General features: G+C 42.2%; 1 pseudogene; it reads left to right on the top strand.

Annotated features, from left to right (window-relative positions):
- LOC132095637 (von Willebrand factor A domain-containing protein 8-like) overlaps positions 1-19882 on the top strand; it is a 102467-nt pseudogene extending 82585 nt beyond the window's left edge.
- Positions 19883-26194: the final 6312 nt, after the last annotated feature.

The raw sequence follows: 26194 nt of genomic DNA, 5'->3' as shown, positions 1-26194 counted from the left end.
TATAGAAAAATCCTAATACTGTACACGAGTCATATTTTTCCCTTACAAAAATTAACCATGCTTTTATTAGCCTATATAAAAGTCAAATAACCTTGTTTAATTTTTTTTTTTTTTTGCAAATGGATTTGTATTTATTTTTAAATAAATACATTTGTAAAATAATTTTACATTTTTGGTTATCACAGTTAAACAATAGTAACCATTTTCTCTGGATTTATAGTTAAAGATTAAAATGTTAATTTTCGTAAGGGTTGTGGTGTTGTCTGTCGTAGCTCCCCCTAAACCTATAAAAAAATCTGAATTTCTTTCAGCTAAATTCCTACTGTAACATTAAAACAGATAATAATGGTGTCCTTTATATTGTATTTTGAGTGATGACTGATGAGCAACGTGCTGCTGCTTGATTAAATAAATAAAAAAACAAAGACAAAAAAGCATCTTTACAGATGAAACTGACCTGAAACCCTGAACAGTAGTTCTGCTTCTCTGCTTCTCTCTCTCTCTCTCTCTCTCGCATTGATTACTCTGAGTCTGATCCAAACCGTTTGGCGGAGGCGCGGAGAGCGCGCGAGTCATGACTAACAATTCATGACTTAGAGATTTAATTATCAAATGGCGGATTCGCAAATGATCGCTTTAGTACAATCGGCAGGCAATTATACAATAATGATATTAAATAGTGGGGCAAAATCGGCTGCCAGGCCACCGGGAATTGTCCCGGTTCTCCCGGTGTCCAGTCCGCGCCTGATTTCCACAGACACGCAGAATGTGCAAGTCATATATTGCATTTTTGGGGCTTAATATTCACAGACACTAGTCGATGTCATGTTTTGATTCAAGTGTACTGACCTACTTTTGATGTAGTCATTCAAAATGTGGCACATTCCGTCCGCGTTAGGCATTTCGTTTTTATGACTGGATTCTACGAACCAGACTGTATTTCCGCATCCCGGAAATTATTAGGGCGATATGTCTCAGAATAGTGCAATTTGGGAAATAAATCAGTTAAAACTGTATGTGGATCTGTGTAAACATTCAAATGTAATCCCCTTTGTAATCGTTAAAAATTTCATAAGTAACTGTAATTTAATTACTCATTTTTTCGTAGTAACTGTAACTAAATACAGTTACAATAATTTTGTAATTAAATTACGTAACGCCGTTACATGTAACTAGTTACTCCCCAACACTGTGTGTGTGTGTGTGTGTGTGTGTGTGTGTGATCAGCAGTGACGTGTTTGCCAACTGTTCTTCATGGAGACCTGACATGCTCGCTCATGTAACGACAGCCACATGTGGAAGTGCTTCTATGGGTGTTTATTGATATTAGGATCCATGTTTGAAGCCGAGGAGGTCAAGGACCCTCTGGGGGTCGTGGTTATGACTGAGATATGCATGCTCACAATTTAGTTAGAAAATTTCTAATATTTTGTATATTACTTTTGTTCTGCAGTAACACTTTACCTGTAAGGTTCCATTTCTTAACATTGTTTACCTACAGTTGTATTTGTATTAACTAATTTGTAGCCTACATAGATTAATAAGTACACATGTATTGTTCATTTCATTTATTTACATATTGTTTTAATTTGTTATAGTGCTAGTGTTGAACCTCTCAAAACGTTGTTCTATATATGCTTATAATAGGGAAACAATTTGAATAAGCTTTTTTTTTTTTGAAATAGTAGAAGATGTAAATGGTGTTTGCGTTCCAGGCTAAAGGGACGGAGAGGCTGAGGAATCGAGTAACCCCAGAGTGCAGTCTGGACGATGGGGCGGGGCGACACTTCGAGGCGGAGCGACACGTGTCACCCCGCCCATATTTGTTTTCCCCGCCTTTGACATTTTGCTCCGAGCCAGCAGGGGGCAGTTTGCGTTGAAATAAACAGAACGGTGGCAACTGCAGCAGCAGAGTAATAACGCTATTCCACGTTGATTGCATGAGGTGAGTAAAAGTGGTTGTGTAAATATCTTATACCTCCCTGAAATGACTTTTTGCTGGTTGGGATGTCTGTAATTGATGTCATTTAAAGTTAAACTTTGCAGTGTATAATGTTTTAATAAAAAAGCTATGGCAAACACGTGCATGACAACAGGTTTCAGTCATTTACATCAGTCTATCATTCTTTAAGGTTTCTCATATTTGATGGTAACATTGTTTGCTATGCATTGCTCATAATGAATTCTTAATTTAGTTGTGACAATTCGGAGTAATTTTTCAATTACCAATGATTTTGATAAACAATGAAGTGTTTAAAGGGGTAATTAAATGTATTAAGTTTTTATATAGAAGCGGGTAACTAAATAAATTCAGGATTAATGAGGTTTTCAGCAGTGCAGTTCAGAAAACAAATAACAGAAAGTGACGAGTGTTTTTGGGCAAGTTCTTTAGAACCTGTATAGTTCCTTCCTTGCAAAAAATAACCATGGATTTATTGTAGTAAAAATATTTGTTGGCATATTAATTTACCATGTGCTGTAATTATAAAAACACCATAGTTTAACTATAGTTTTTGTAGCAGAACCATGGTAAATTTTCGTAGGGGCTAAGGGAATGTTCAGTATATTATTGGTGACGTTCAGAGACTGGTGACAGTTTGTTACACACACACATATATATATATATATATATATATATATATATATATATATATACATGTATATATCATTTGAATATATAAATCAAGGTACTCCATGACTGTCTACATAACCATACTTCGCATTATATTGCCGTGTCATTTTCAAAAACCATCGAGTAATGCCGAGGTAGCGTCTACAGCCGTTGAGGGGGTAATTGTAAATTAGACCATTTATTTCTGTTCTGTTCGTCGTAATCCACAACTCCTTGTATTTATACGGGATGTTGTGGAAACGCAACAATAAATGCAAAAACACAACATTTATATTCGCTTTTTAATTTATATTAAAAGTTTATTCATCTGAGTGTCTACTTCCGCATTCCAATCCTGCTCACAGCGTCATAATTCTCTATGCCAATAAGCTGTAAAATCGTCACTCATCTGTACACCAATAAGCTCATCTTAATCATAAACCAATAACCGCTGATCGCCCCGCCCCAACGTCCAGACTGCACTCTGGGCTACTACGAGGAATCAGGCTTTGGGTGAGTTGTACGATGTTAAGATCATTGATGGTGAGATATCACATTCACTCAATATTCATCACATAAAACAAATACAAACACACATGAATACACATTCTCTCATTTTCAGTAAATAACGGTAGTTAGGTTAAATAATCAAGTTGGCATGAAAGGAAAAATTAAGTTTTATTAATGTTACTGATCTTACTGTGAATGATTCAACCATGAAGCGTTATTTTTAGAATCATTAATTTTTATAAAAAAAAAAAAAAAAAAGGGCAAAGCACACGGCGGAGGTGCACGCCAAATCCACTTTTGCTATTTTAACGACGGCGCGCCCAGGCGTATGGTCTAAACGGGTTGTCCCTATTCTCTTAATGCGTAATGGGTGTTTTTTGGGCGTAACGTGCAATAAACCAATCAGAGTCTTCCATTCCCTTTAAAAGCCAGTTGCACTCATGCCATGACGGATTTGCTGTTTACACGGCCGAATTTGGCAAGCGCAAAGACAGAACGCGTCTCCGAGATGAAACGGAGCTGTTCGTGTGCGAGCAAATAGATGAATTCATTATGACATGTAGGCATATTTATATATATTTAATTAGCTTACAAAAAATTATGCATTGCAATCTTTTAATTTGTAATATTTGGCATGTTTGTGTGCTGCTGTGCGCCAGACTTTAGACCAGGTTTGAGTTGGTCTATGGCGCAGTCTATTTTCAGCCTCTTAAAATAGCAATGCGCCTGAACACAGCTCTTTTTTAGACCAGCACGCCCATGGGCGCACAAATAGGAGCAAATGCATTTGCTAATTAACCAATGTGGTGCTGGACGGGAAAATGCGAACAGCGCCGGACTGAAACTAGCAAACACACTTGTGCAGCGCCTTGCGTTGCATTGCGCCGGGTGTATGATAGGGCCCACAGTGTTTGCAGGTATTTAGGGAACATGCAAAGTTTTCTATTTGGCCAAGTGTATTGAACGATAAGAAAAACTATAGCACCCATATACAGTAGCTATAATAAAAGCTATAACTTGTAAGTTGATGAAAGTGTTTAATGCAATGCACATGATGCCTCAGATACAGGGCTGGACTGGGACAAAAAAATAGGCCCGGGCATTTTTGCCCAGACCGGCCCACTATGATCATAAACACCACCCATCTTTGCACGCCCTTAATTATATGCATACCAACTCCTATTCATTAAAACCACTAATGCCATGTAATGAGTGAGTATAGGAACGAGTGAGAGTTAACAGATGAAATAAGTCCAAATTTTATATCTATTAATACAGTTGAACTATACTCCACAGCGGTGAATCCTAAAACAAGCTATAAGCGGCTCTGGCATAGCAATACCAGTGTTTCTTACAGGATTTTTGTTAAAACTATGGTGGTGTGTCCTCGGTCCTTCTAGGGGGGTTCGGGGGCATGCCCCCCCGTGAGAAAATTTTGTGCATTTTAATGTTAAATTCATTAATCTGGTGCACTTTGAGAGTTCAAAATTAAAAGCTCCAACCCATATTCAGTGTGCAAATTAAACAAAGAAAATTTCAAACCTCTTTTATTTACAGTGTCTATTTACATTACACCTATACATAATAATAGTTATAATATTAATCCAATGACAGTAATAGCCATATTTTGTAAAACAAATGCACAAAAAAATAAAGGAAACTTTCTTAATTAGTTGTACCAATTTCTATACTTGAAAGAGATAAGCACATGATCTTTTATTTTGACGCAAACTGCATCAAGCTTTTATTTTGGCGGAAAACATGGTTTACAAACGCCTCTTATTAAATTTCTAGTGAATTGCGGTAATCGTCAACTATGCAGATGTGGAAATAATCTACACTCATGACATGGCCTAAGTGTTTTGAAAGTAGTTATGCTTACCGCAGGCTCTACACTTTCTCATCTCTCTCCTGATCCTCCGTCCTCACTATCATCATCTGCCACAGGAGCTGATGAAGGTCAGAAAACATATATTTTGACACAGTTTACAGTGTCTGCTTTAAGGGCCTGGTTCTATTTTTTCACGCTATTTATCTGTCCATTCCTTGCGTTTCTTCTCCATCTTTTTTTACAGATACACACTGACACTGCATGCTGCCGCTCGCTCACTCGTTTAAAGTTGTGATTGGGCCAGCCCAGTGTCAATCAAGAAAAGAGCCAATGGGCCGCTGATCTACGTGTTTCATGGGCTGGTCTGTCAGAAAAAAAAACTAACACTGACTTTGACCAATGCATTACACCAGCACAAACCCAGCACCGCCAATTAAGCAAAACAAAACAAATGGGCCGCCGATGTACAAATTTTATGGGCCGTTTAAAAAAAAAAAAAAAAGTATGAGATATCGGCCCAAAAAGCACGTCGGCCCACTGGGCAAATGCCCGGTATGCCCAATGGCCAGTCCAGCCATGCTCAGATACAGCCATTTTAATGACAGACAAGAAACAAGAAATATTAGATAAAAACAACATTGTTTGTGGTGGTCACTATTAAATTTTGTTGTGTGGAAAAGAGAAGCACGTACATTCTTCAAAGTTTCTCATTTTGATTCCATGGGGGAAAAAGAAAAGCATAAAGGTTTGGAAAGGCACAGGGTGAATAAATAATGTCTGAATGTTATTTTCTGATTAACTATTAATGTAATTAATGCAGCCAAATAGTAACTGTATTAAACGATTTTCCTAATTAAATATTAGTCTGGTCATTTGAGTCTGGATGTGTGGATGACTTATGTGTTTTTCCTCTGGTCTGGCTGCAGTTCGGGTCTCCTCAGCAGAAGCCGAAGCGGTTTCGTCTGCTAGCGGACGTCTCTGGCAGCATGTATCACTTTAATGGTGTGACCGGCCGTCTGAAGCGCTCCATGGAATTGATCACAAGTGGTTGTAAATGTACAGAATTCTTCAAAAGTTTGGGGTCAGTATGATTTTGTAATGCTCTTGAATTTTCAGCATCATTACTCCAGTCTTCAGTGTCACATGATCTTTCTGTTACTGTTAGATTTATACAACAGGGGTTTAGTAGCACAAGATAATGAGATTGAATTTGAAATATTTGAGAAAAGTCAAAATTATGAGAATTCAGTCATAGCAATACTACAACAAAGTCTGAATTACAAGAATAAAGTCAAAATATTCTGAGAGTAATGTCAAGATTACAAGAATTAAGTTGCAAAATCAAAAATGATTGATACACATGCTGCTTGAAATTAGATGAATACAGCGTTCTGTCACGCTTCATTAAAGAGCGTGAAAAACACATATTCATACTGTTTGTATTTTTTTGCTATAAAACAGTATGTGAGAGCTGAGACTTTGTTTTATATTAAAAGTACCAAAAGCTCAAATCTTATTGCTGTTATTGGGTGGCTGGTACACCACTTTAATTAACTTTAATTTTGTAATTGCTACGGCTTAAAACAGATTTTTTAAAGAATTTTCTAAAAATATTTCTACTATATTCTCATAATTTTGACTTTATTTTCATATTTAAAATTTTTTTTCCCCATAATTTTGACATTATTCTCAAAATATTTTGACTATTATTGTATTGATAAGACTATATTGACATAATTTAGACTTTTTTTAATATATTTTGATTATTCTCGTATTACTGCGACTTTATTTTGACTTTTTTCTCAAAATATTTGGATTATTCTCGTATTGTTGCGACTTTATTTTCGTAACATAAGTTTTTCTCTCAAAATATTTGACTTTAAAGTTAAAATATTTAGACTATTCTCATATTGCTGACTTTATTCTCGCAATTTTGACCTTATACTCATATTGCTACGACTTTTATTCAAAAGAAATTTCTTAAATTAGTTTGACTATTGACAATTTTAACTTTTTCTCAAAATATTTAGATTATTCTCGTATTGCTACAACTTTATTCTCATAATTTTGTAACTTTGACTTCTCAAAATATTTAGACTTTATTCTTATATTGCTGACTTCATTCTCGTAATTCTGAATTTTCTCTCACAATATTTTTTTCTTTATTCTGACTTTATTCTGGTAATTTTGACTTTATTCTCGTATTGCTATGACTTTATTCTTGTAATTTGTACCTTTTTCTCTTCAATCTTGTAATCTTAGATTTTTTTTTACATTTATTTTATTATTATTTTTTTTTACGTAGCAGTAAAACGTCATCATAGCTTTGCAACATCCCTGCCAAGAAAAAAAGTAACTTCTGGTTTACTGATGTTAGAGAGATTTTAGGCTCTTTTCAGATAGTCAGGCTGGAAGAATGGTTTAAACTAACCAGCACCAGTTTACCAGCTTAGTCGTTCCATTTGAATGAAATTGCTGCCTTAGAAGACTAGACTATTTAGACAGCAAGGTGTCTCACTAGTTTTTGGGACAGAGCCTTTCATTTAAAATGAATTCAAGCCTTTTCTCAGTCAAACAAATTTTGATGGCCATCTCATCTTAAATTGACCACAGAGTTCAAATATAGTCAGTACATGCTGATCTGTAGGAGTCTTCTCGTCACAAACTCAATAAAAATAGCAAAATCTGTTTACAATAAACCTTGTCCAGGCAACACACCATGGAAACAGCCCTTTCTGTTGATGTCCTCAAAGAGTGAAAGTCTTGGGCCCATCTGATGAGTAATAGGGATGTCCCCAACACAGATGCTATCACACTGTTATGGAGGTTGCCATTGGAAATCAAAATGAAGTAAGGTATCGTTTGCCATAGAGACGATCATGCTGGTTTAGGTTTAGATTAGTGGTTAGCAGCTCTCTGGGACGCATCTGTCTCTCAGTCTCTCTTTTACTTGATGTTCCTCTTTTTCCTGCCTCCATTTCTCCGTCTCTGTCCGTCTGAACTACTGGCAGATGCTCTGGAGGCAGTGAATCATGGCTCTTGTTGGGAGCTGCTCACAGATTTGTAGGTGACGCACAAAAGATGATCTGTTATCTCCATCCCGGGGAGTTTGGGGGAGGAAGACAGCGGAAGATGCAGCTGCGGCTATCAATGGCTCACATTATCCTGCTCTGCTCTAATGTGCATCAATACTTTCGATGTGTGGGGTCAGATCTGAGGCTGGACGATGTAAATATAGATTGTGTTATATTTATAAAACAGCTGGGTACGTTGTAGTAATTTGGCTACCAACGGCACTGAAACACTTAACTCTTCTATCACTCAATCACAGTGCAGGGCATTGCATACATATTGATATTGCTTACATTTTATTATGCATTTTTGACCATGAAAAAAAGTAAAGTAAAAAAAAATTGTAAAAAATGAAAACGGTAATAAAAAATGTATTTAAGATAACATTTTATGACAAAAGCACCATATTTGTTTTTATCATGTCATTTATTTCTTTATTTTATTATTTTTACTATTATTTTATTTCTGCAGGTTTGGTCCTTCATAGTAGTGATGATTTTTAACGCGCTTATTTTCCATTAAGTCCATAACAAGTGCAGCTAGTGCAGTTCAAATAAAATAGCATTAAAACAGAGAGGTTGTAATTAGCAGCATCCCTGATTTAGATCTTTGGTTGAAATAAACGTTTCTTATACAGAGCAAGATTGCATTTATTTGATCAAAAAGTACAGTAAAATAATTGTAGTAATATTGAGAAATATTATTACAATTTAAACTGTTATTTGAATATATTTTAATTTATTCCTGTGATGCAAAGCTGAGTTCTCTTACGAGAGCTCTCTCGTACTGCGTCTTAGCTAAGACGCTATGGGAAAAGTCTCTTTTCACGAAATACTGAAGCAAAAAATTATCCTTAATTTTGTATTTTTGTAAAGCGCATTTGCAGCAGTACACAGCCATAGGCGAGACGGCTCGTTCGCTCATTGGCTTGTTCTGCGGCAACCGCACAGCCTATCGAGCGCGGGCTGATGCAACATCAGACCAATAAGGGCGCTTCACGCCCTTCTTGCCACTTCCCGCCGAAACGAGTGTGGCCCAACCTATAAAAGGAGCTCGAAAAGGCTGACTCACCTGATTTTTCATCTCTTCAGCGAAGCTCACGCATCGCTGGATCACGGAGGAAGCAAGCGCCGTCTGAGAAAGCACATCAGCAGGACGAGCCATTCTGAAGCTGCTGGCATCGCCGCCTTCCATTGCCGTTCCTGCTGCGCTATCCGGCGCCTATATCCTTTGAATCCTGTTATATCCAAGCTGTTCTTTATGTGTGTGTTCGCCCTGCGACACATACTCGTAAAAGAGCTCGCGTCTTTTTTAAGATGCCTTCCTGCGGCTCGTCAGAGCCCCACTCAGCGAGGGAGACCGGTACGTCATCTGTGTCTCCTGCCTGGGTGAAGATCATGCAGCGCTCGCTCGCTGATGGCGGATGCCCCCACTGCGAGCTGTTGCCATGGTGACTCTGAGGACTCGCCTGGCCTTTTTCTCTGAGCCTGCATTCTCCGCTGTGCTGAGGCGCCGTAAAAGCATCGCTTCCAGCGGATTCCGGAACCGTCTTCAGCTCAACCAAGCTCGCCGGTTCGCCCTGCTTCACCGACCCCCCCTGCATCGCTTCCCAGTGGGCAGCGCCCGCTGTTTGGCAGCGCGTCGTCCGAGGATCTCGCGCCTTCTGCTCAGAAGCCCAGCAGACGAGCTGACATCGAGAAGGAGCCGGGGCGAATGCTCGTGTTGGCCGCGATGAGTCTCGGCCGCGAGTGGTTTGCACCAGCGCCCCCCCTCTCGTTCCCGGCTGGATGGTATTTCCCTTTCGGATGAGCGTACTTCTCAAAGCCCGCCTCATTTCTTCCTGAGCTTCACGAAGAGGTGGCGAAGGCTTGGAACGCTCCATATTCAGCACGAACTCGTTCGTCTGTCTCAATAGCATTCTCCACACTGATGATGCTAAAAACAGGAACTACCACTCACTTCCGCCGGTGGAACAGGCGATAGCGACGCACCTTTGTCCGCCCTCTGCTGGCCGGCGGCAAAAGCGGTGTTGCCATCTAAAGCCTCCTGTGTGACGCTGCGTCGGCACTACTAACGATGGCTGCTTCATCGAAGCGCAGGTGTACGAGTTCCGCTGTGGCCGAGCTCTCACCCAAGCGCGCCGCTGTTTCAGTTCCAGGAATTGTGACTGTCTCAGCGTTTTATGCAATGTGCAAGCCTGCACAGTTGCCCGCTTGCCTGCACACAAAAGCCGTTATCACAACAGCTTCAGCAACGCAGCTCGAGACCCCCGTTCTCGCTCTACTGGCCGTCGCGCCGCGGGGACCGCGGCAGAGGATTACGGTGAGGCCAGGAGCCCCGAAGCCATCCTGGGAAAGCCATCTAAGCATGCTGCATGACGCTGCGTCGGCACTACACACGATGGCTGCTTCATCGAAGCGCCGGTGTACGAGTTCCGCTGCGGCCGGGCTCTCACCTAAGCGCGCCGCTGTTTCAGTTTCCAGAGATTGTGACTGTTTCAGCATTTTTTGCAATGCGCAAGCCTGTACGGTTGCCCGCTTGCCTGCACACGAAAACCGTTATCACGGCTACCCAGATATTTCCCGAAAAAGGTGTAATTTCTGGTGTCCCGGCCACTGCCGATGGTGCTATAAATGTAGTGACGATGCCCACTGCTCAGTGCCCATCTCCACATATAAGCACAGCCCTTCACACAGGGCTTGCGCCTATAAAAGCGACTCAAGTCGATCACGCGCACTACATAGTAGACGTGCCCACTCCTCAGTGCCCACAATCACTATGTCACACGCGTCATGTGGTTTCTGTAAAAACGAAACCCGTGCACGTTCGTCCGGCCACGGCCGATGGTGCTATAAATGTAGTGACGATGCCCACTCCTCAGTGCCCATCTCCACATGTAAGCACAGCCCTGCACACAGGGCCTGCGCCCATAATGTCGACTCAAGTCGGTCGCGCACACTGCATAGTAAACGTGCCCACCCCTCAGTGCCCACAATTACTATGTCACACGCGTCATGTGGTTTCTGTAAAAACGAAACCCGTGCATGCTCGTCCGGCCACGGCCGATGGTGCTATAAATGCAGTGACGATGCCCACTACCCAGTGCCCATCTCCACATGTAAGCACAGCCCTGCACACAGGGCTAGCGCACATAAGATGGACACAGATCGGTCGAGCGCGCCGCATAGTAAACGTGCCCACTTCCCAGTGCCCACATACACTATGTCACATACGGTGCGGGGCTTCTGTAAAAACGAGGCCCGTGCACGTACATTCTGCACAGGCAGACAGTGAGTTGAAAGTGGTAAAAGTGCACACATGCAGCCCACGGTTACTCGCAGATATATCGAGTCCCACGGGACCCGCTCAGCCTCCCTCCAGTCGGTTAAGCGCCGGAACGGGGTCGAGGAAGAGCGATCTGCCCGCTGTGATCAGCGCGCTCCCCGCCTCAGATGCGCAGCACACTCGAGCGCCGCCGTTGCCCAGTCAACAGAGCGCGTTTCGCATCCAGCCCTTAGCCATTCATGCAGATGCATGGTCAGTGCTTCCAGGGGTTTCGGATTGGGTGCTAGGCATTATAAAGAGAGGCTACTCGCTACAGTTTTCTCAACGCCCACCGCGCTTTTCAGCGCGCGTCGAAACTACGGTCAAAACAGAAGTAGCACACATACTTTGGGCCGAAATATCAAAACTGTTGAGCAAAGGGGCTGTAGAGCCTGTGTCTCAAAGCGAGGGGGGGCTGTACAGCAGATACTTTCTGGTGCCCAAGAGAGACGGGGGTCTCCGGCCCATACTGGATCTAAGACAGCTGAACAGGCATTGATGAAACGCAATTTCAAAATGCTCACGACCAGGAAGCTCCTCTCGCAGATTCGCAGAGGGGACTGGTTCATGTCAATAGATCTAAAGGACGCGTATTTTCAAATACAGATAGCGTCAAACCACAGGCGATATTTGAGATTCGCCTTGAGGGCCAGGCATACCAGTTTGCAGTCCTGTCATTCGGCTTCTCCGTAGCTCCTCGTACGTTTACGAGGTGCATGGATGCAGCGCTCGCTCCTCTCAGACTCAGAGGCATACGAGTGCTGAATTATTTGGACGACTGGCTGGTTCTGGCCCGATCATGAGCGGAGCTCGTGGACCACAGAGCCGTTTTACTCGATCACCTCGAGAAGCTCGGCCTCAGTGTCAATTGGGCGAAGAGTTCGCTGAACCCCAGTCAGACGATCCTGTTTCTGGGTATAGTTCTGAACTCGTGTTCCATGACGGCGCGGCTGTCACCACAGCGCGCGATGGGCATTCAGCGTGCAGCGAGTTCTTTCCGCTGTGGCGCGACTGTGTCGCTCAAACACTGTCAAAAGATGCTGGGTTTCATGGCCTCAGCATCTCCGGTTCTGCGGCTGGGCCTGCTCCGCATGCACCCCCTGCAGTTCTGGCTGAAGGCTCGGGTGCCGCGCAGAGCGTGGGCGTCTGGCCGGCTGCATTTCAAGGTCGATCAGAGCTGTGTTGCGGCTCTAGCACCTTGGACAGCGAACGGCTGGTACCGATCAGGTGTAAGCCTGGGGACTTCCCCGAGTGTGAAAATGGAGTCGACGGACGCCTCCACTTCGGGATGGGGAGCGCTGCTCGAAGGCAGACCGTCCTTTGGCCTATGGTCAGAACGGGAAAAGCTCCATCATATCAACTGCCTGGAAATGCTGGCAGTGGAGAACGCGCTGACGCGCTTTTGTCCCCATATCAAGGATCACCACGTCGTAGTCCGTGGTGTCCTACATAAATCGCCAGGTCGGTCTCGGGTCCCGAAACCTGTGCAGGCTGACGGAACGCCTCCTGATTTGGGCTCAGCGTAACGTGCGCTCGCTGAGAGCAGTGCATGTGCCTGGACTGCAGAATCTGGGTCCAGACAGGCTGTCCAGAGGCAATGTTCCTACGGGCGAATGGTCTCTACACCCGCAAACAGTCCGGCTGTTGTGGGAGAGATTTGGCATGGCGGAGGTGGACCTCTTTGCGTCCCACGAAAACGCTCACTGCCCCACGTTCTTTTCCAAGAACGAAAGCGCGCTGTCACGGAGATGGCCGTGCTGCCCGCTTTATGCGTTCCCTCCCGTCTCCCTCCTTCCGCAGGTGATAGAATGGGTGAGAGAAACGAGATGTTCAATACTGCTTGTAGCACCTCTTTGGAAGAACCAACCATGGTTCCCAGATTTGATGCAGTTAGCAGATGTCGCCCCGTGGCCGGTACCGTTGAGGAGAGACCTCCTCTCGCAGGCCAGGGGCTCGATTTGGCACCCTCAACCGGAGTTGTGGTCCCTCTATGTATGGGCACTCAATGGTTACCCGCTGATCTCGCAGTGGGAGTGCTAAATACCATCACTCAGGCTAGAGCTCCGTCGACACGACGTCTGTATGCCTCGAAGTTGTCGGTGTTCTCCAGCTGGTGCACAGCTCGAGGTTATTCACCCCTTAGTTGTGAGGTGACGGAGGTCCTCTCCTTCCTTCAGGAGCTGTTGGATAAGGGCAGAGCCCCATCCATGCTCAAAGTTTATGTGGCTGCCATCGCGGCGTTTTCTGAAACGGCGTCCGGTCAGTCAATAGGAAGGAATGATTTAGTCATCCGGTTCCTCAGAGGAGCTAGGAGGCTGAATCCTCCCAGACCTCCGTCAGTCCCTATGTGGGACCTCGCGGCGGTTTTGGAGGCCTTGAAGGGTCCCCCTTTCAAGCCTATCCAATCAATTAGCCTTCAGCATCTGTCGTTCAAGACAGTATTCTTGTTGGCTCTCGCTTCTGTGAAGCGTGTGGGTGATTTGCACGCGCTCTCGGTGAGCCAGTCGTGCTTGGAGTTTGGGCCCAATGACTCAAGAGTCATACTCAAACCTAGGCACGGTTATGTGCCGAAATCCCTCAACACACCGTTTCGGGCTCAGGTTATTGCCCTGTCTGCCCTGCCGGTGTCAGGGGAGGATGGAGACTCGAGTCTTCTTTGCCCTGTCAGGGTTTTAAGAGCTTATGTGTCTCGCTCTGCTGCCTTTCGGCAGACGGAGCAGCTATTTGTCTCGTTCGGTGAGCGTTCCAAGGGAATGGCTGTTTCGAGACAGACTCTATCCAGATGGATAGTTGACGCCATAGCATTAGCTTACGCTTCCAGGGGCCTTCAGTGCCCGTTGGGCGTCAGAGCACACTCCACAAGAGGCATCGCCTCGTCGTGGGCGTGGTCTACTGGGATCTCCTTGCAGGATATATGTATCGCGGCAGGATGGGCCTCGCCGTCTACATTTATCAGGTTCTACCAGGTTGGAGGTTCCCGCCTTGCAAGCAAGGCTGCTGTCGGTATAGGCGAATCAGGGCCCTGAGGGGAATTCTGAGTTCACGAGCGCTATGCGCTGCTGACTGTTATATGGGCAGTATTGCGTAAGACCAGCATTGCCACATTGGTCAGGCCTTGCCTTGGCTGTGTGACGTCATATTGCCGCATCTACGGATGCTGCTAGATATGGGACAGAGGGCTTTTTCCCTTTTCTGTCCTGGACTCTCTGTGAATCCCTCAGGTGACTGTGCACTGTAAATCCTGGGCGTTGCTTCAGGTTTATTGGTGTGTGATCCCTGCGCGCACGGCGTTTTACATTGGGTTCCCGTAGCGTCTTAGCTAAGACGCAGTACGAGAGAGCTCTCGTAAGAGAACGTACTCTGTTACTAAACGTAACCTCGGTTCTCTCTAGAAGAGCGAACGAGTACTGCGTTCTCTGCCGTGCGCACGATTCACTCTGGTTCGCTTCGGCGATGAAATAAATCAGGTGAGTCAGCCTTTTCGAGCTCCTTTTATAGGTTGGGCCACACCCGTTTCGGCGGGAAGTGGCAAGAAGGGCGCGAAGCGCCCTTATTGGTCTGATGTTGCATCAGCCCGCGCTCGATAGGCTGTGCAGTTGCCGCAGAACAAGCCAATGAGCGAACGAGCCGTCTCGCCTATGGCTGTGTACTGCTGCAAATGCGCTTTACAAAAATACAAAATTAAGGATAATTTTTTGCTTCAGTATTTTGTGAAAAGAGACTTTTCCCGTAGCGTCTTAGCTACTCTAGAGAGAACCGAGGTTACGTTTAGTAACCGAGTACGTTTTCAGTGTAACATGATCCTTCAGAAATCATTCTAATATGATGATTTACTGCTCTAGAAACATTTCTTGTTATCTATCATTAGAGCTGAAAACAGTTGTTCTGCTTAACAATTTCATGAAATAATAACACTTTTTTTAAATGCAAAAAAATGTGTATATATATATATATATATATATATATATATATATATATATATATATATATATATATATATACTTGCTGACACAGTACTGATACTTGCTTTTGTGCTCAGTTACTGTAGAGTGTAATGGATGAATGAAGTGACAGTGATATGTGAGATGGTAAGTATGTTAATGTGTGTGCATGTGTGTTTGTGCGTGTGTGTGTGTGTGTGAGGGCCACCAGACTTTATGGCCCCATGTTAGCTGTTAAACGAGCTGCTTGCTCTTCCAGCTGGCCTGTCATATATCTGTTTCATTGTGACACTTACATAATCTGCATTACATAAACATGCATCTGATAACTCATTCACCTTTGATTTAAAGGCAGGTGTCACGTACTTTCTTCTAATTTCTCCCTAGATCCGCTTAGCTCTGCTGGTTACACAGTACTCTGTGTTCCCTTAGTCACATATTGTCAACCTTTGACAATCAACACAGAGTCTGGTCCAAACTGATGATTTTTCTGATCAATAGCCTTGAAAATATGTTATACAGATTAAAACCTGTCCACTCAGACTTCCAGATATTGTTAAGCAATCAGATCTGATCTAGGAATTTCAATCAACCTCTGCAACCTTGCTTTACAGTACGCATCCATGGGCATGTTGCTTGAGGTCTGAGACTAGTGTCCCCTTGATACGACTGACTAAAAGTATGCAGAAGACATTGACGGAATGGAATTTGATGTATTTCAGATTGTCAGTGCCATCAACTGCTGCATTGTTGGCAAAGACGCCCGCTAACTGGTGAGCTGGACAAAAGATTATTATGAAACTTCCCATTTTGATTTGACTATTCAAGAGTGTAATTCATAACATCAAAACTGTGTGTTTGCCATCCAGATTGTTACGTAATAATTACTTTTTACATAGCATCACACCACAAGGATTTTGTGACTTGGAAGTAAATGCTGTCTGTGGAATAAACTTTATTATCTGTGAAAAAAAAAATCTGAGATTCTGATCGCAAAGTCTACATAAATGTTCTAAAACTTTGAGTTTTCTTTGTGATGGATTCCAGACAGAAACTGTTGTACAGTTATGTGGTAGAGTATTATCCAGTATTGTGCTGTGTCCTGTCTCACTTGTCAAATGTGTCTCATCTTGATGTTCATTTTTGACACATCTCAGAAATCTACAATGACAAAAATACCTTAATGTACACTTCTAATAATGCATTGGGCATATCATTGTTTGGCTTGTTGTTTTCTTAGCAGTGTGGTCTAACACTTCTCCTACCTGTTTTTTTTCTTCTGTAGTATGATATTATGGGGCACTCTGGAGACGGGTTTGACATAGAACTTTTCAGATGTGACAAAGTGCCCAAGAACAACAAGGAGAGGCTGAATGTTTTGAAGGTACAGTAATGCTTCTGTAATGCAGGGGTGACCTAATTTCCCGTGTTTGTTTTGAAGTCTATGCTCTTATGAATTCACATGTGCTGACGTAGTAGCCAGCGTTACCCCTGGAATTCCTCCTATTGTCTTATGTGACCACATCAGGAAGAAAGTCGAGCATAAATTCTCAGAGATGTTCTCTGGGATTCACTGACGCACGACTGCAGCCAGATTGGGGCCTTCAAAACTGAAACAATCCCATTTATTTAAAAAAAAAAGCTAAATTCTAGTTACCCAGTTTTCAGCCATCACTGCAAAAAATCCTTTAAAGTGGTCATGAATTCCCTTTGGTTTTTATTCTTATTTTGTACTGATCTCTGAGGTACACTTATAATGTTATCAAAATATTAACGTCAAAAACATCCTAATTTGACTGTACTGGAGGTCTCAGCCTCGGCGCACTGCGGCAGAAATGTGTAACTAGGGGGTGTCTTCCCAAAGACTGGCCATCGAGAAGGGCGTGGTAGGCCGCAATGGCTGCCACGTAAACCTTCAGCATGGAGTGGGTCAACCCAGGGCATACAGAGCCGCGTATACACATTTTGTAAATGTGCGGGGTGAGAGTGCAAGGCCGAAGGGAGGTACTCGATATTGGTAAGCTTCGCCCCCGGAAGCGAACCTCAGAAACGTCCTGTGTTGTGGAAGGATGGATATGTGGAAGTATGCATCTTTGAGATCTATTGTGACAAACCAGTCCTCGGACCTGATCTGAGCTACAACATGCTTGATTGTGAGCATTTTGAACTTCAATCTCATAACTGAATGATTTAAGACCCTCAAGTCTATAATCGGACGCAACCCTATCCTTCTTTGGAACTATGAAATACCGGCTGTAAAATCCGGACTCCCTGTCTTGAGGAGGGACCACCTCGATGGCCTCCTTCTCTAATAGGGTTTTCACTTCCTGTTCCATAACCAGACCCTGCCTGGGGCCGACTGTCGTCGGAATGACCCCGTTGAACATTGGCGGCGCAGAGCCGAACTGAATACGGTAGCCTTTTTCTGCTGTGTGCAGGACCCATTGAGATACATTTGGCAGTAGTTTCCACACCGCTAAATAATCTACTAAGGGAATCAGTCTCTTGAGACTGACTTCTGGTGTAAGAGGCCCCCGCAGGGGCGGCGAGCGTCTCAGCCCCGCTACGCGCATGAGCGGAAGATACTGAGAACGATGCTCGCTGGGGACCGCTGCGCCCTGGAACACTGGCAGGGTTGGCAGATCGGCCCCCAGAGGGCGCTGAGGCAAGACGGGCACCGTGTACTGCAGTGTGAACCGCTCTACCCTAGCAGAGGCTGCCCTCTGAAACCCTGGGCTTTTTGCATCAGGGCTTCTTGGCCGAGGACTTCTTGGATTCTATGACTGCCCTAAGATCTTGTTTAGGCCAGCAGGTAAAAAAAACTAGTATGCTCAAATGGAGCAGATAATCCTCCAGCAACTATAGCTGCGTTTCCACGGAAATTCCACTAAACTTTTTTCCCCCAGACCTGTTGCTTTCTGCATTTCCACCATTGTCTAAAGTACCATGAAGATTAGGCAAATAGTCTGGTGAAGTAAAACTGCCTGCGTTTCTCAATAGAAAGTATGCAAATTTCGGACTTGCATCCTCAGTTTTTAGGACTTTAGGGCTAGCCAGTGCAAATTGATAAACAGAGGTGTGACGTGTATTCTTTTCGGCTCATTAAAAATTAATCTTGCTGCTGCATTCTGGATTAATTGTAAAGGTTTGATAGAACCGGCTGGAAGACCTGCCAAGAGGGCATTGCAATAGTCCAGTCTGGACAGAACAAGAGCTTAAACAAGGAGTTGTGCAGCATGTTCTGAAAGGGCCTGATCTCCTTAATGTTGAATAAAGCAAATCTGCAGGACCGGACAGTTTTTGCAATGTGGACTGAAAAAGTAAGCTGATCATCAATCATAACTCCAAGGTTTCTGGCTGTTTTTGTATTTAACTTCAATGTTTAAACTGTGTGCGCCAGCCAACCCACAGGAAGTGCACTCAAAACAAACTGTTTAGCATATGGTCTGAATATGCATTATAACCTCTTCTTCTGCTGTACACCACCATCCCAGACCATGCATGCCCACCCGCAGTTCTGCATGAGTGGAGACTACACACTGGAGGGCAACGAACATGCCATGAAGGAGCTGGCGCATGAAGAAGTGACGAGAATTTCGTCATCATGCTGAGTGACGCCAACCTGGAGTGCTACAAGATCAGCCTCAACCGGTTCGCATGCACCCTCAGGGACCCGCAGGTCAATGCCTTCGCCGTCTTCATTTGTTCCCTGGGAGATCAGGTGGACAGGTGAGGTTGATGTCCCGCAGCAGTTTGCATGTTAAACTTTAGTGTGCTTGGTTAAAGGTTAAGCCTGGATTAGAAGCAGCCAGTGGCATTTCAGCAGAACTGCCGTGCAGGGAAAGTTTGTTTCTAGAGTTCACTTAAGAAAAACAAGGGCCATCTCAGTGCTAATTGCAGTGCAAAGTCTCGAATGTTTAGGGCGGCAATATAAACTATAATGAGTTCGAAATGTAATTAGCATTCCCTTTCTGTCATCACTTTAATGTGGCCTGTGTGATTTGTAAGTCCTTTCTCCAATAAAAGACAAGAGTCTATAGGTTCATGTAATCTCTCTTTGGTGCATTGTTCATGTTATTTGGTGGATTTTGTGGGTCTTGACTCACAGAGGGCACATAAGGAGAGCTTGAAGGCATGTGGAAGGCGCCACCGTGGTGGTCGGACATGTCCCATATAGACTGTCTTTTCATGGCCTCCGTGATTTAAAGAGCAGTCCATGTGTCTTCTTTTTAAAGGGACTAAATGACAGTAATGAATGATTAGTGAGGAGGGAGGGGTGGCAGCTAAGTGAAAGGACGGGGGTGGGACTTTGCTTTCAGCCCCTCTTAACCAACAGGCTTTTCCCAAGACCCTGTATCTTATCAGCCCCACTGTAAATGACAGCCATTGTCCCTCCTAGGCAGGAGTAGGAACTGGGGAGGAAAAGCTCATTTGCATTGTTAATGTTTGATGTGGGGGCTCTTTTCTTTCTCTCCGACATCCAGGCTCCAGAGGACACTGCTGGCCGGACGATCTTTTGTCACCATGGACACCAAGTAGATCCCCCAAATCCTTCAGCAGATTTTCACATCCACAATGCTGTCCAGTACCTGAGAGAACTCCAGTTGGGCGAATCACACTGAAATTGACATGTCACTGATGACAGTGATCTCTGCATCACGGAGCAACAGGGCGAATCTCATCATAAAAATCAGGGTTACATTTTACTGGAAAAACAAAAGAAAGATTAAAAAGGAATTATACTTATACTGAGCACATTTTCTCCCTGAATTTTCATTACCATTCATTATTTTAATGCAATGTAATATATTTATATTTATATTTTGGAATGACAGAAATGAGAATCCCCATTCAGAATAAATGGAATTACAAAAAGCTAATAAGTAAAATGTCCATGAATACAGTAAAGAAAAAAAAGTTAAACATTACTGATGTTTATGTAAGCTGATTTAAAAAAAAACATATATTTTAACTTATTCCTTTAATACAATAATAAGTTCAGAATACATGTAATGAGAATTCAAATTGGGAATAAATGTAATTACAAAAAATAAGTTAAATTCCCATAAAAACGGTAAGAATACAAAAACTGAAACTCATGTATGTTAGTTAAAAAAACACTGTATGCTAATTTATAATATCAATATTTTTAATACAAAGTCAGAATGACATGAATGACAAGTCATAATTGAGAATAAATAGAATAAAAAAACATGAAAGAAAAATGTCCATAAAAAGAAAAAAAAACATTATGGTGGTGAGAATTTAGGCGAATATGCTTATTTGTCATTAAAAATAAGCATAGTTGTGATTATTTATTTATTTATTTGGTGACCTGGATGTGTCAAAAAAGACCAGAGACCTGTCTGCACTCCGTACACCCGTACACCAGACTCAAGGGGCATGTTTTTTTGTATGGACTATACTACATACAAATCCATAGCTATTCTGTGATGTACCAGGAGTGAACTGTACGAGTCTAGAATATCTGTACAAGTGCATAGTGTTATGGAATTATTAATAAATGATATTTTAATTTTGACTGTTGAATTGTTGAAGGGGTCATTGGATGCCCATTTTCCACAATTTGATATTATTATTTAGGGTCTCAATGAAAAGAACTTTTAAATTTAACATACTAACATACAACACCATTTTTACCTTGCCAAAATCAGCTCTGTTTTCAGCAGCCCTTTTTAATGCACCCCCCCCCCCCATTGGGTGACAAACAGTTCTCATGATACTGTTTAATTTAGCTGCGAAACTTGCTAACTAGCATGTTATTAGGAAATATTGCATTATTACATTATTATATACTACAAAATAATATTGTAAAATAAGTACAAATTAATATTTACAGCAAAGTTACTTGATTTTATACATACCACTAACACATCCTTGGGAATATTTTAAGTATCAAATATATATTTATTGCCCAGCTCTGGTTAAGAGTGTATTATTAGAACTTGAGGCGTGTCTGAGTGTAACCGGTTTTGTTTTCAAGAGCCCTATGTTATGTAAGAGTTGGCACTCTTTCGTCAAGTTTGTTGGGATTTTCCCAGTGTCCTCTAAAAACATCATTGTAAAGTGCACACATATCCTGTAACTTATGGAGGCGAAGGAGAAAGAGAGAGAGAGTCAGCCGCACACCACCGCTGCCCCATCAGCCAAGACTTCCTCATAAATCTCTTCCCATCCACGAGAAAATGGAACCTCAAGTGCAATTCCACACCGCATTCCTCAGCCGTCCAGTTACAAACTCATCACTCTATAACCAAATGAGCGCAAACGAAAATGTATGTGTGATTTCTGACAGGTCTGACACAGAGCTGTGCGCAACTCGAAAGGAAAAACAGCAGCTCACAGAAATAGCAGGTCAAAAGAACAGATAAAGTTGCGTTTTCAGCACCCAAAGATGATATTTTTACTGCAGAAAAGTATAGCCTTCTGTGCATCCTGTGTTTGTGAGTCAGCTTGAGGGAGACTTCCTGTCCTGACCTCTGCTCTGCACCGGGCCCATGTTAGCAGTGCTGAGTGAGGAATGTCGTCCACCTGACCACATGTACTTCTTCACTGCTTGCGCAAACTGCTCTGAGATGCTTGATTCCCAAGTGCTCTATGTATGTCAACAGTTTATTTTCCCTTCCTGTCCGCTGGACCCGCTGACGCCCAGCCTGCCACCGTGCCCCTCACACTGAGCTGAGGAATCCTGCTCCTGGCTCCAGTTACGCCACACTCCCGAGTTGTTGCCGAGGAGAAAGTGGCACTGTAATTTATGCGTGATGAGTTGAACTTTCGAGAGCCAGCAGGTAGCAGAATGTTCTACTGAAAACACACACAGTTCTACTGGACACTCTCTTCCAGAACCTACTGAGCTGCCTACTTAAACTCAAAAGTATACTTCAGTTTTGATTCAATTGAAAATTTACAATTTCACTCTCTATTTGTGTGTACTGTGGCATCCCATATGAAAAAATACTATAGTAATTTATAGTAATACTATAGTGTTTTTGAACCATACTGTAATAGTATATTATACTGTATATATTATAGTATTTACAGAACTTAAATGAATGCTATAGCAAACTGTATAGTATTAACTATAGCGAACTGATAAACTATAATAAATACTGTAGTGTACTTTAGTTTAGTAATTTGTTTATATTACTATAGTTGTTATTGTCATATTACCACAGCAACTATAGAATTAAAGCAACAAATTAAATCAAGTGCTTTTCCATGTGGGATGTTATTCTTATTTGATTGTCATGCCATTAGCTTAGCATCATGCCAACACCAAAATCCTTTGAAATCAATTGTGGGTCGAACTTTTATTCAAAGAGCACCATTTGTATGAGTTTCTGCCAATGCAGAGCATCCTTTAGGAGTTTAATTTCGGTTGTGATGCATATGTATTCTGTAAACAGCAAAGCAGCTCACAAGATTTTGGAACAGAGCCCAAACGGCTCCTCTGTGCCTTGAAGGGCAGAACACAGCATGCAATTTCACACATGTATGTGCATCGCCACACTGAAATGGCGTGCCAAGACTCGAGCATAAGCAAATAAATGAATCATTACATTTCATTCACCCACACAGGCCTCGTTTACTACTCATCAGGATTAATTGTATTTTGTGAGCGCCAATATGTCTTGTAAAAAACAATTTAATGACTGACAATAACAGTCATTGAAGGTCATAATTTAAGTCTGACTTGACTTGTTAATCGCAGCTGAACATGTAATATTATTGTCTTCCTCATATCTTTATATTTTGATTTGGTCTGTTTCAGATGATGATGTAATGAATATATGTTAACAGATTAAATGAACAATAAAGATCTATGTTTGTCTGTAGTGTGTGTAAACTGGTGCTGACTGTTAGGGGCCATTCACACAGGATGTGTTTCTCCATTCTGTCTGTGATTTATATATATATATATATATATATATATAATTTTTTTTTTTTCTCAGTGTCCCATGTTAAATGTGAAGAGTTTTATGACACCAGTAAAGCTTGAGATATTTAGACTTTTAATTCACTGTCAGTTTTAAGACAATGGACCAATCAACTTAATAAAATTTTTCATGTTTCTGAAAAGTTTTTAGACGTCTATAAAAGACTTATGAAGTGAAAGTGACATTCAGCCAAGTATGGTGACCCATACTCAGAATTTGTGCTCTGCATTTAACCCATCCAAAGTGCACACACACAGAGCAGTGAACACACACACACACTGTGAGCACACACCCGGAGCAGTGGGCAGCCATTTATGCTGCGGCGCCCGGGGAGCAGTTGGGGGTTCGATGCCTTGCTCAAGGGCACCTAAGTCGTGGTATTGAAGGTGGAGAGAGAACTGTACATTCACTCCCCCCACCCACAATTCCTGCCGGCCCGGGACTCGAACTCACAACCTTTCGATTGGGAGTCCGACTCTCTAACCATTAGGCCACGACTTCCCTTCATGCCCATCAAGGCTACATTTATTAGATTAAAAATGAAAAAATAACTTGTTGGATGGTTGTTTTCTGTTTGAATATATTTATAAATGGGATTTCTTCCTATGATGGATTTTCAGCATCATTACTCCAGTCTTCAGCGTCACATGATCCTTCAGAAATCATTCTCATATGCTGATCTGATGATCGAGAAACATTTCTTATTATTATAAATATTGAAAACAGTTGTGTCTAATATTTTTGTGGAAAATGTGATACTTTTTGATAGAAACATCAGTTGTTAAGGATTTCCATGATGTGTTTCCTTGTGAAGTCTCTCCATTGATTGCTGTGTTCTGCTTGTGTACTGACAGTTCGACCACTCCAGAAGACCTGCTTGTGTTATTCGACCTAGTGCTTGAAACAAAGAAAAAGTGTCTAGTCTTCTCAGAAGCGTGCTGATAGCTGCGGGTAAATGTTTATTTCCTCTGTGATATGTAGCTATTCATGCAGTGGTTTTGTTCAGGCAATAACATGATCATTTCTTTCATGTTCCTCAGACTCCTCGAGCAGATGTCAAAACACCCACCTGCACCTCAAACAACCACCTTTAATCTGCATTTGTCACGTCAGTCCCTACGTTCTGTCATTTTCCCAGCAGAACACAGTTATTTGAAGAAGAACTACAATGGATTCGCTTCATGAATGTTGCACATTTCCTTCAGGCGCTGTTTTTCATGTAGGATTTACTGGGGGAGGAGGTGTGGACTGACTTATTCTGGATTTGTGATGACACAGTTTCATACAGTAGTTGTGCAATGATCAAATTCATCACACACTCATGCCTGGAGGAATGTGACCTCTGTATGGACATCGTCCTCTATTTAAAGCTACTAATGCACACACACACACACACACACACACACACTCACACAATGGGAGTGTGCTAATAAACACCCACACAAACGGACGTCTGCAAGCGTGTTTGTTCCCTTTGTTTGGCAGTATTTGATGAGGTTAGTCTGACTCACATGTGCTTGTGCTAACAAGCTTCCTGAAGCCGCTGTTACTGGACAGAGGGATAGAAAGAGGAAGCAGCTAATTAGCACATGGGATCTGAAGCCGAAGAATTTGATTATGCTTTCAACCAATTCAAATTATATCTCACAACTCCATATTTGTCAACCTGCACTCATTAGAAAAATGTGCCTGTGGTGACATTGCTGCAAAATATTGTGTTTCTTCTTGCACATTCCACTACACTTACAAAGTGAGATGTTAGTTCAGATGCTGATTTTGTATGTAAGCTTCAGTTCGGAAATTACATTTCTGCTGATTGGTGATAAACAAGAATATGCGTGTTTGAAAACAATATACCACTTGCACTAAATCCTAAACCTATCTGACAGAATTAAAAGCAAACAACTCTTATTTGAGAGTTTCACATCGCATGTGCAGTGCTGCACCAGGTAAGCTATCGAGTAAGTTTATAATGTCAGAAAAGCCATAGATGTGGAGCTGGTTATGCGATGCAAACATCAAAATGTGATTTTGTGTGAGCGCTTTTCTGTTTTTATTTTATAGTGTGGGTCATATTAACAGAGTAGTCCGCAGTATAGGTGATGTGTATTACGCTGCTGTCACTTAATACACCGATCTAATATAAACATGCAATATCTTGACTGTGTTATGCATGTTTTAACATAAACTTGTGTGTATTTGACAGTTTTAGCACAATAAGACATGAAATAGAACGTTTAGCACTCTGACGTTTTCTGTGCACGTGTTTCCGATGTGTGAGTTCAGAAATTTAATATTACTGTAGAGTAATTAACAACTGTAAATGTAACTATAATGAAAAACTATAACTATATTAGTGTCCGTATCAACATATAATAATGTTTGTTTATTGTAAGCACATGCTGCAGTTTTATCGTCTGCCACTTTAAACACTTTAAAGAAGTATGGATTCTGATTGGCTGATTTATCAGTTGATAAACAGCTGGAAAATAAATTGAAAGAGATTCTAACTCTTTGTTAGTTATGTTGTGGACTTGTTATGGTATGGTTATAGTTATCTTTCTTGATGTGAACGGGCCTGTATTCAGTGAAAATGTCCTCTGCATTTTCATTTCCATTCTCTAAAGTGAGAATACAAAGTTTTTAATTAGTTGTTTTTCAATTTCAGTCTTTTCCTCACACAATGCTATTGTATAACATGAGTTACAATTAGGCATTACATTTACGGTGCCACGTTCACTATTAAATTTTGCTATATGGTAAAGAGCAGCATAATGATTCACACAGCAGCACCAGTGACTAAATGATGACAGAACTTTGGAAAGTTTGGGACAAGCGTATATTTAATGGTCTGTCAGCTGTTGTCTCATTTTCCATTAACAGACAATGAGGGATTCTTTGGAAAGGGTCATGTACGGGGTTTTCCACGAGAAAGTTTATGAGCCCA

Source organism: Carassius carassius, chromosome 19, assembly GCF_963082965.1.
Source record: "Carassius carassius chromosome 19, fCarCar2.1, whole genome shotgun sequence".
NCBI classification, from domain to species: domain Eukaryota; kingdom Metazoa; phylum Chordata; class Actinopteri; order Cypriniformes; family Cyprinidae; genus Carassius; species Carassius carassius.
Note: the sequence above shows the minus strand (reverse complement) of the source record. Positions and strands in the feature narration are given on the sequence as shown.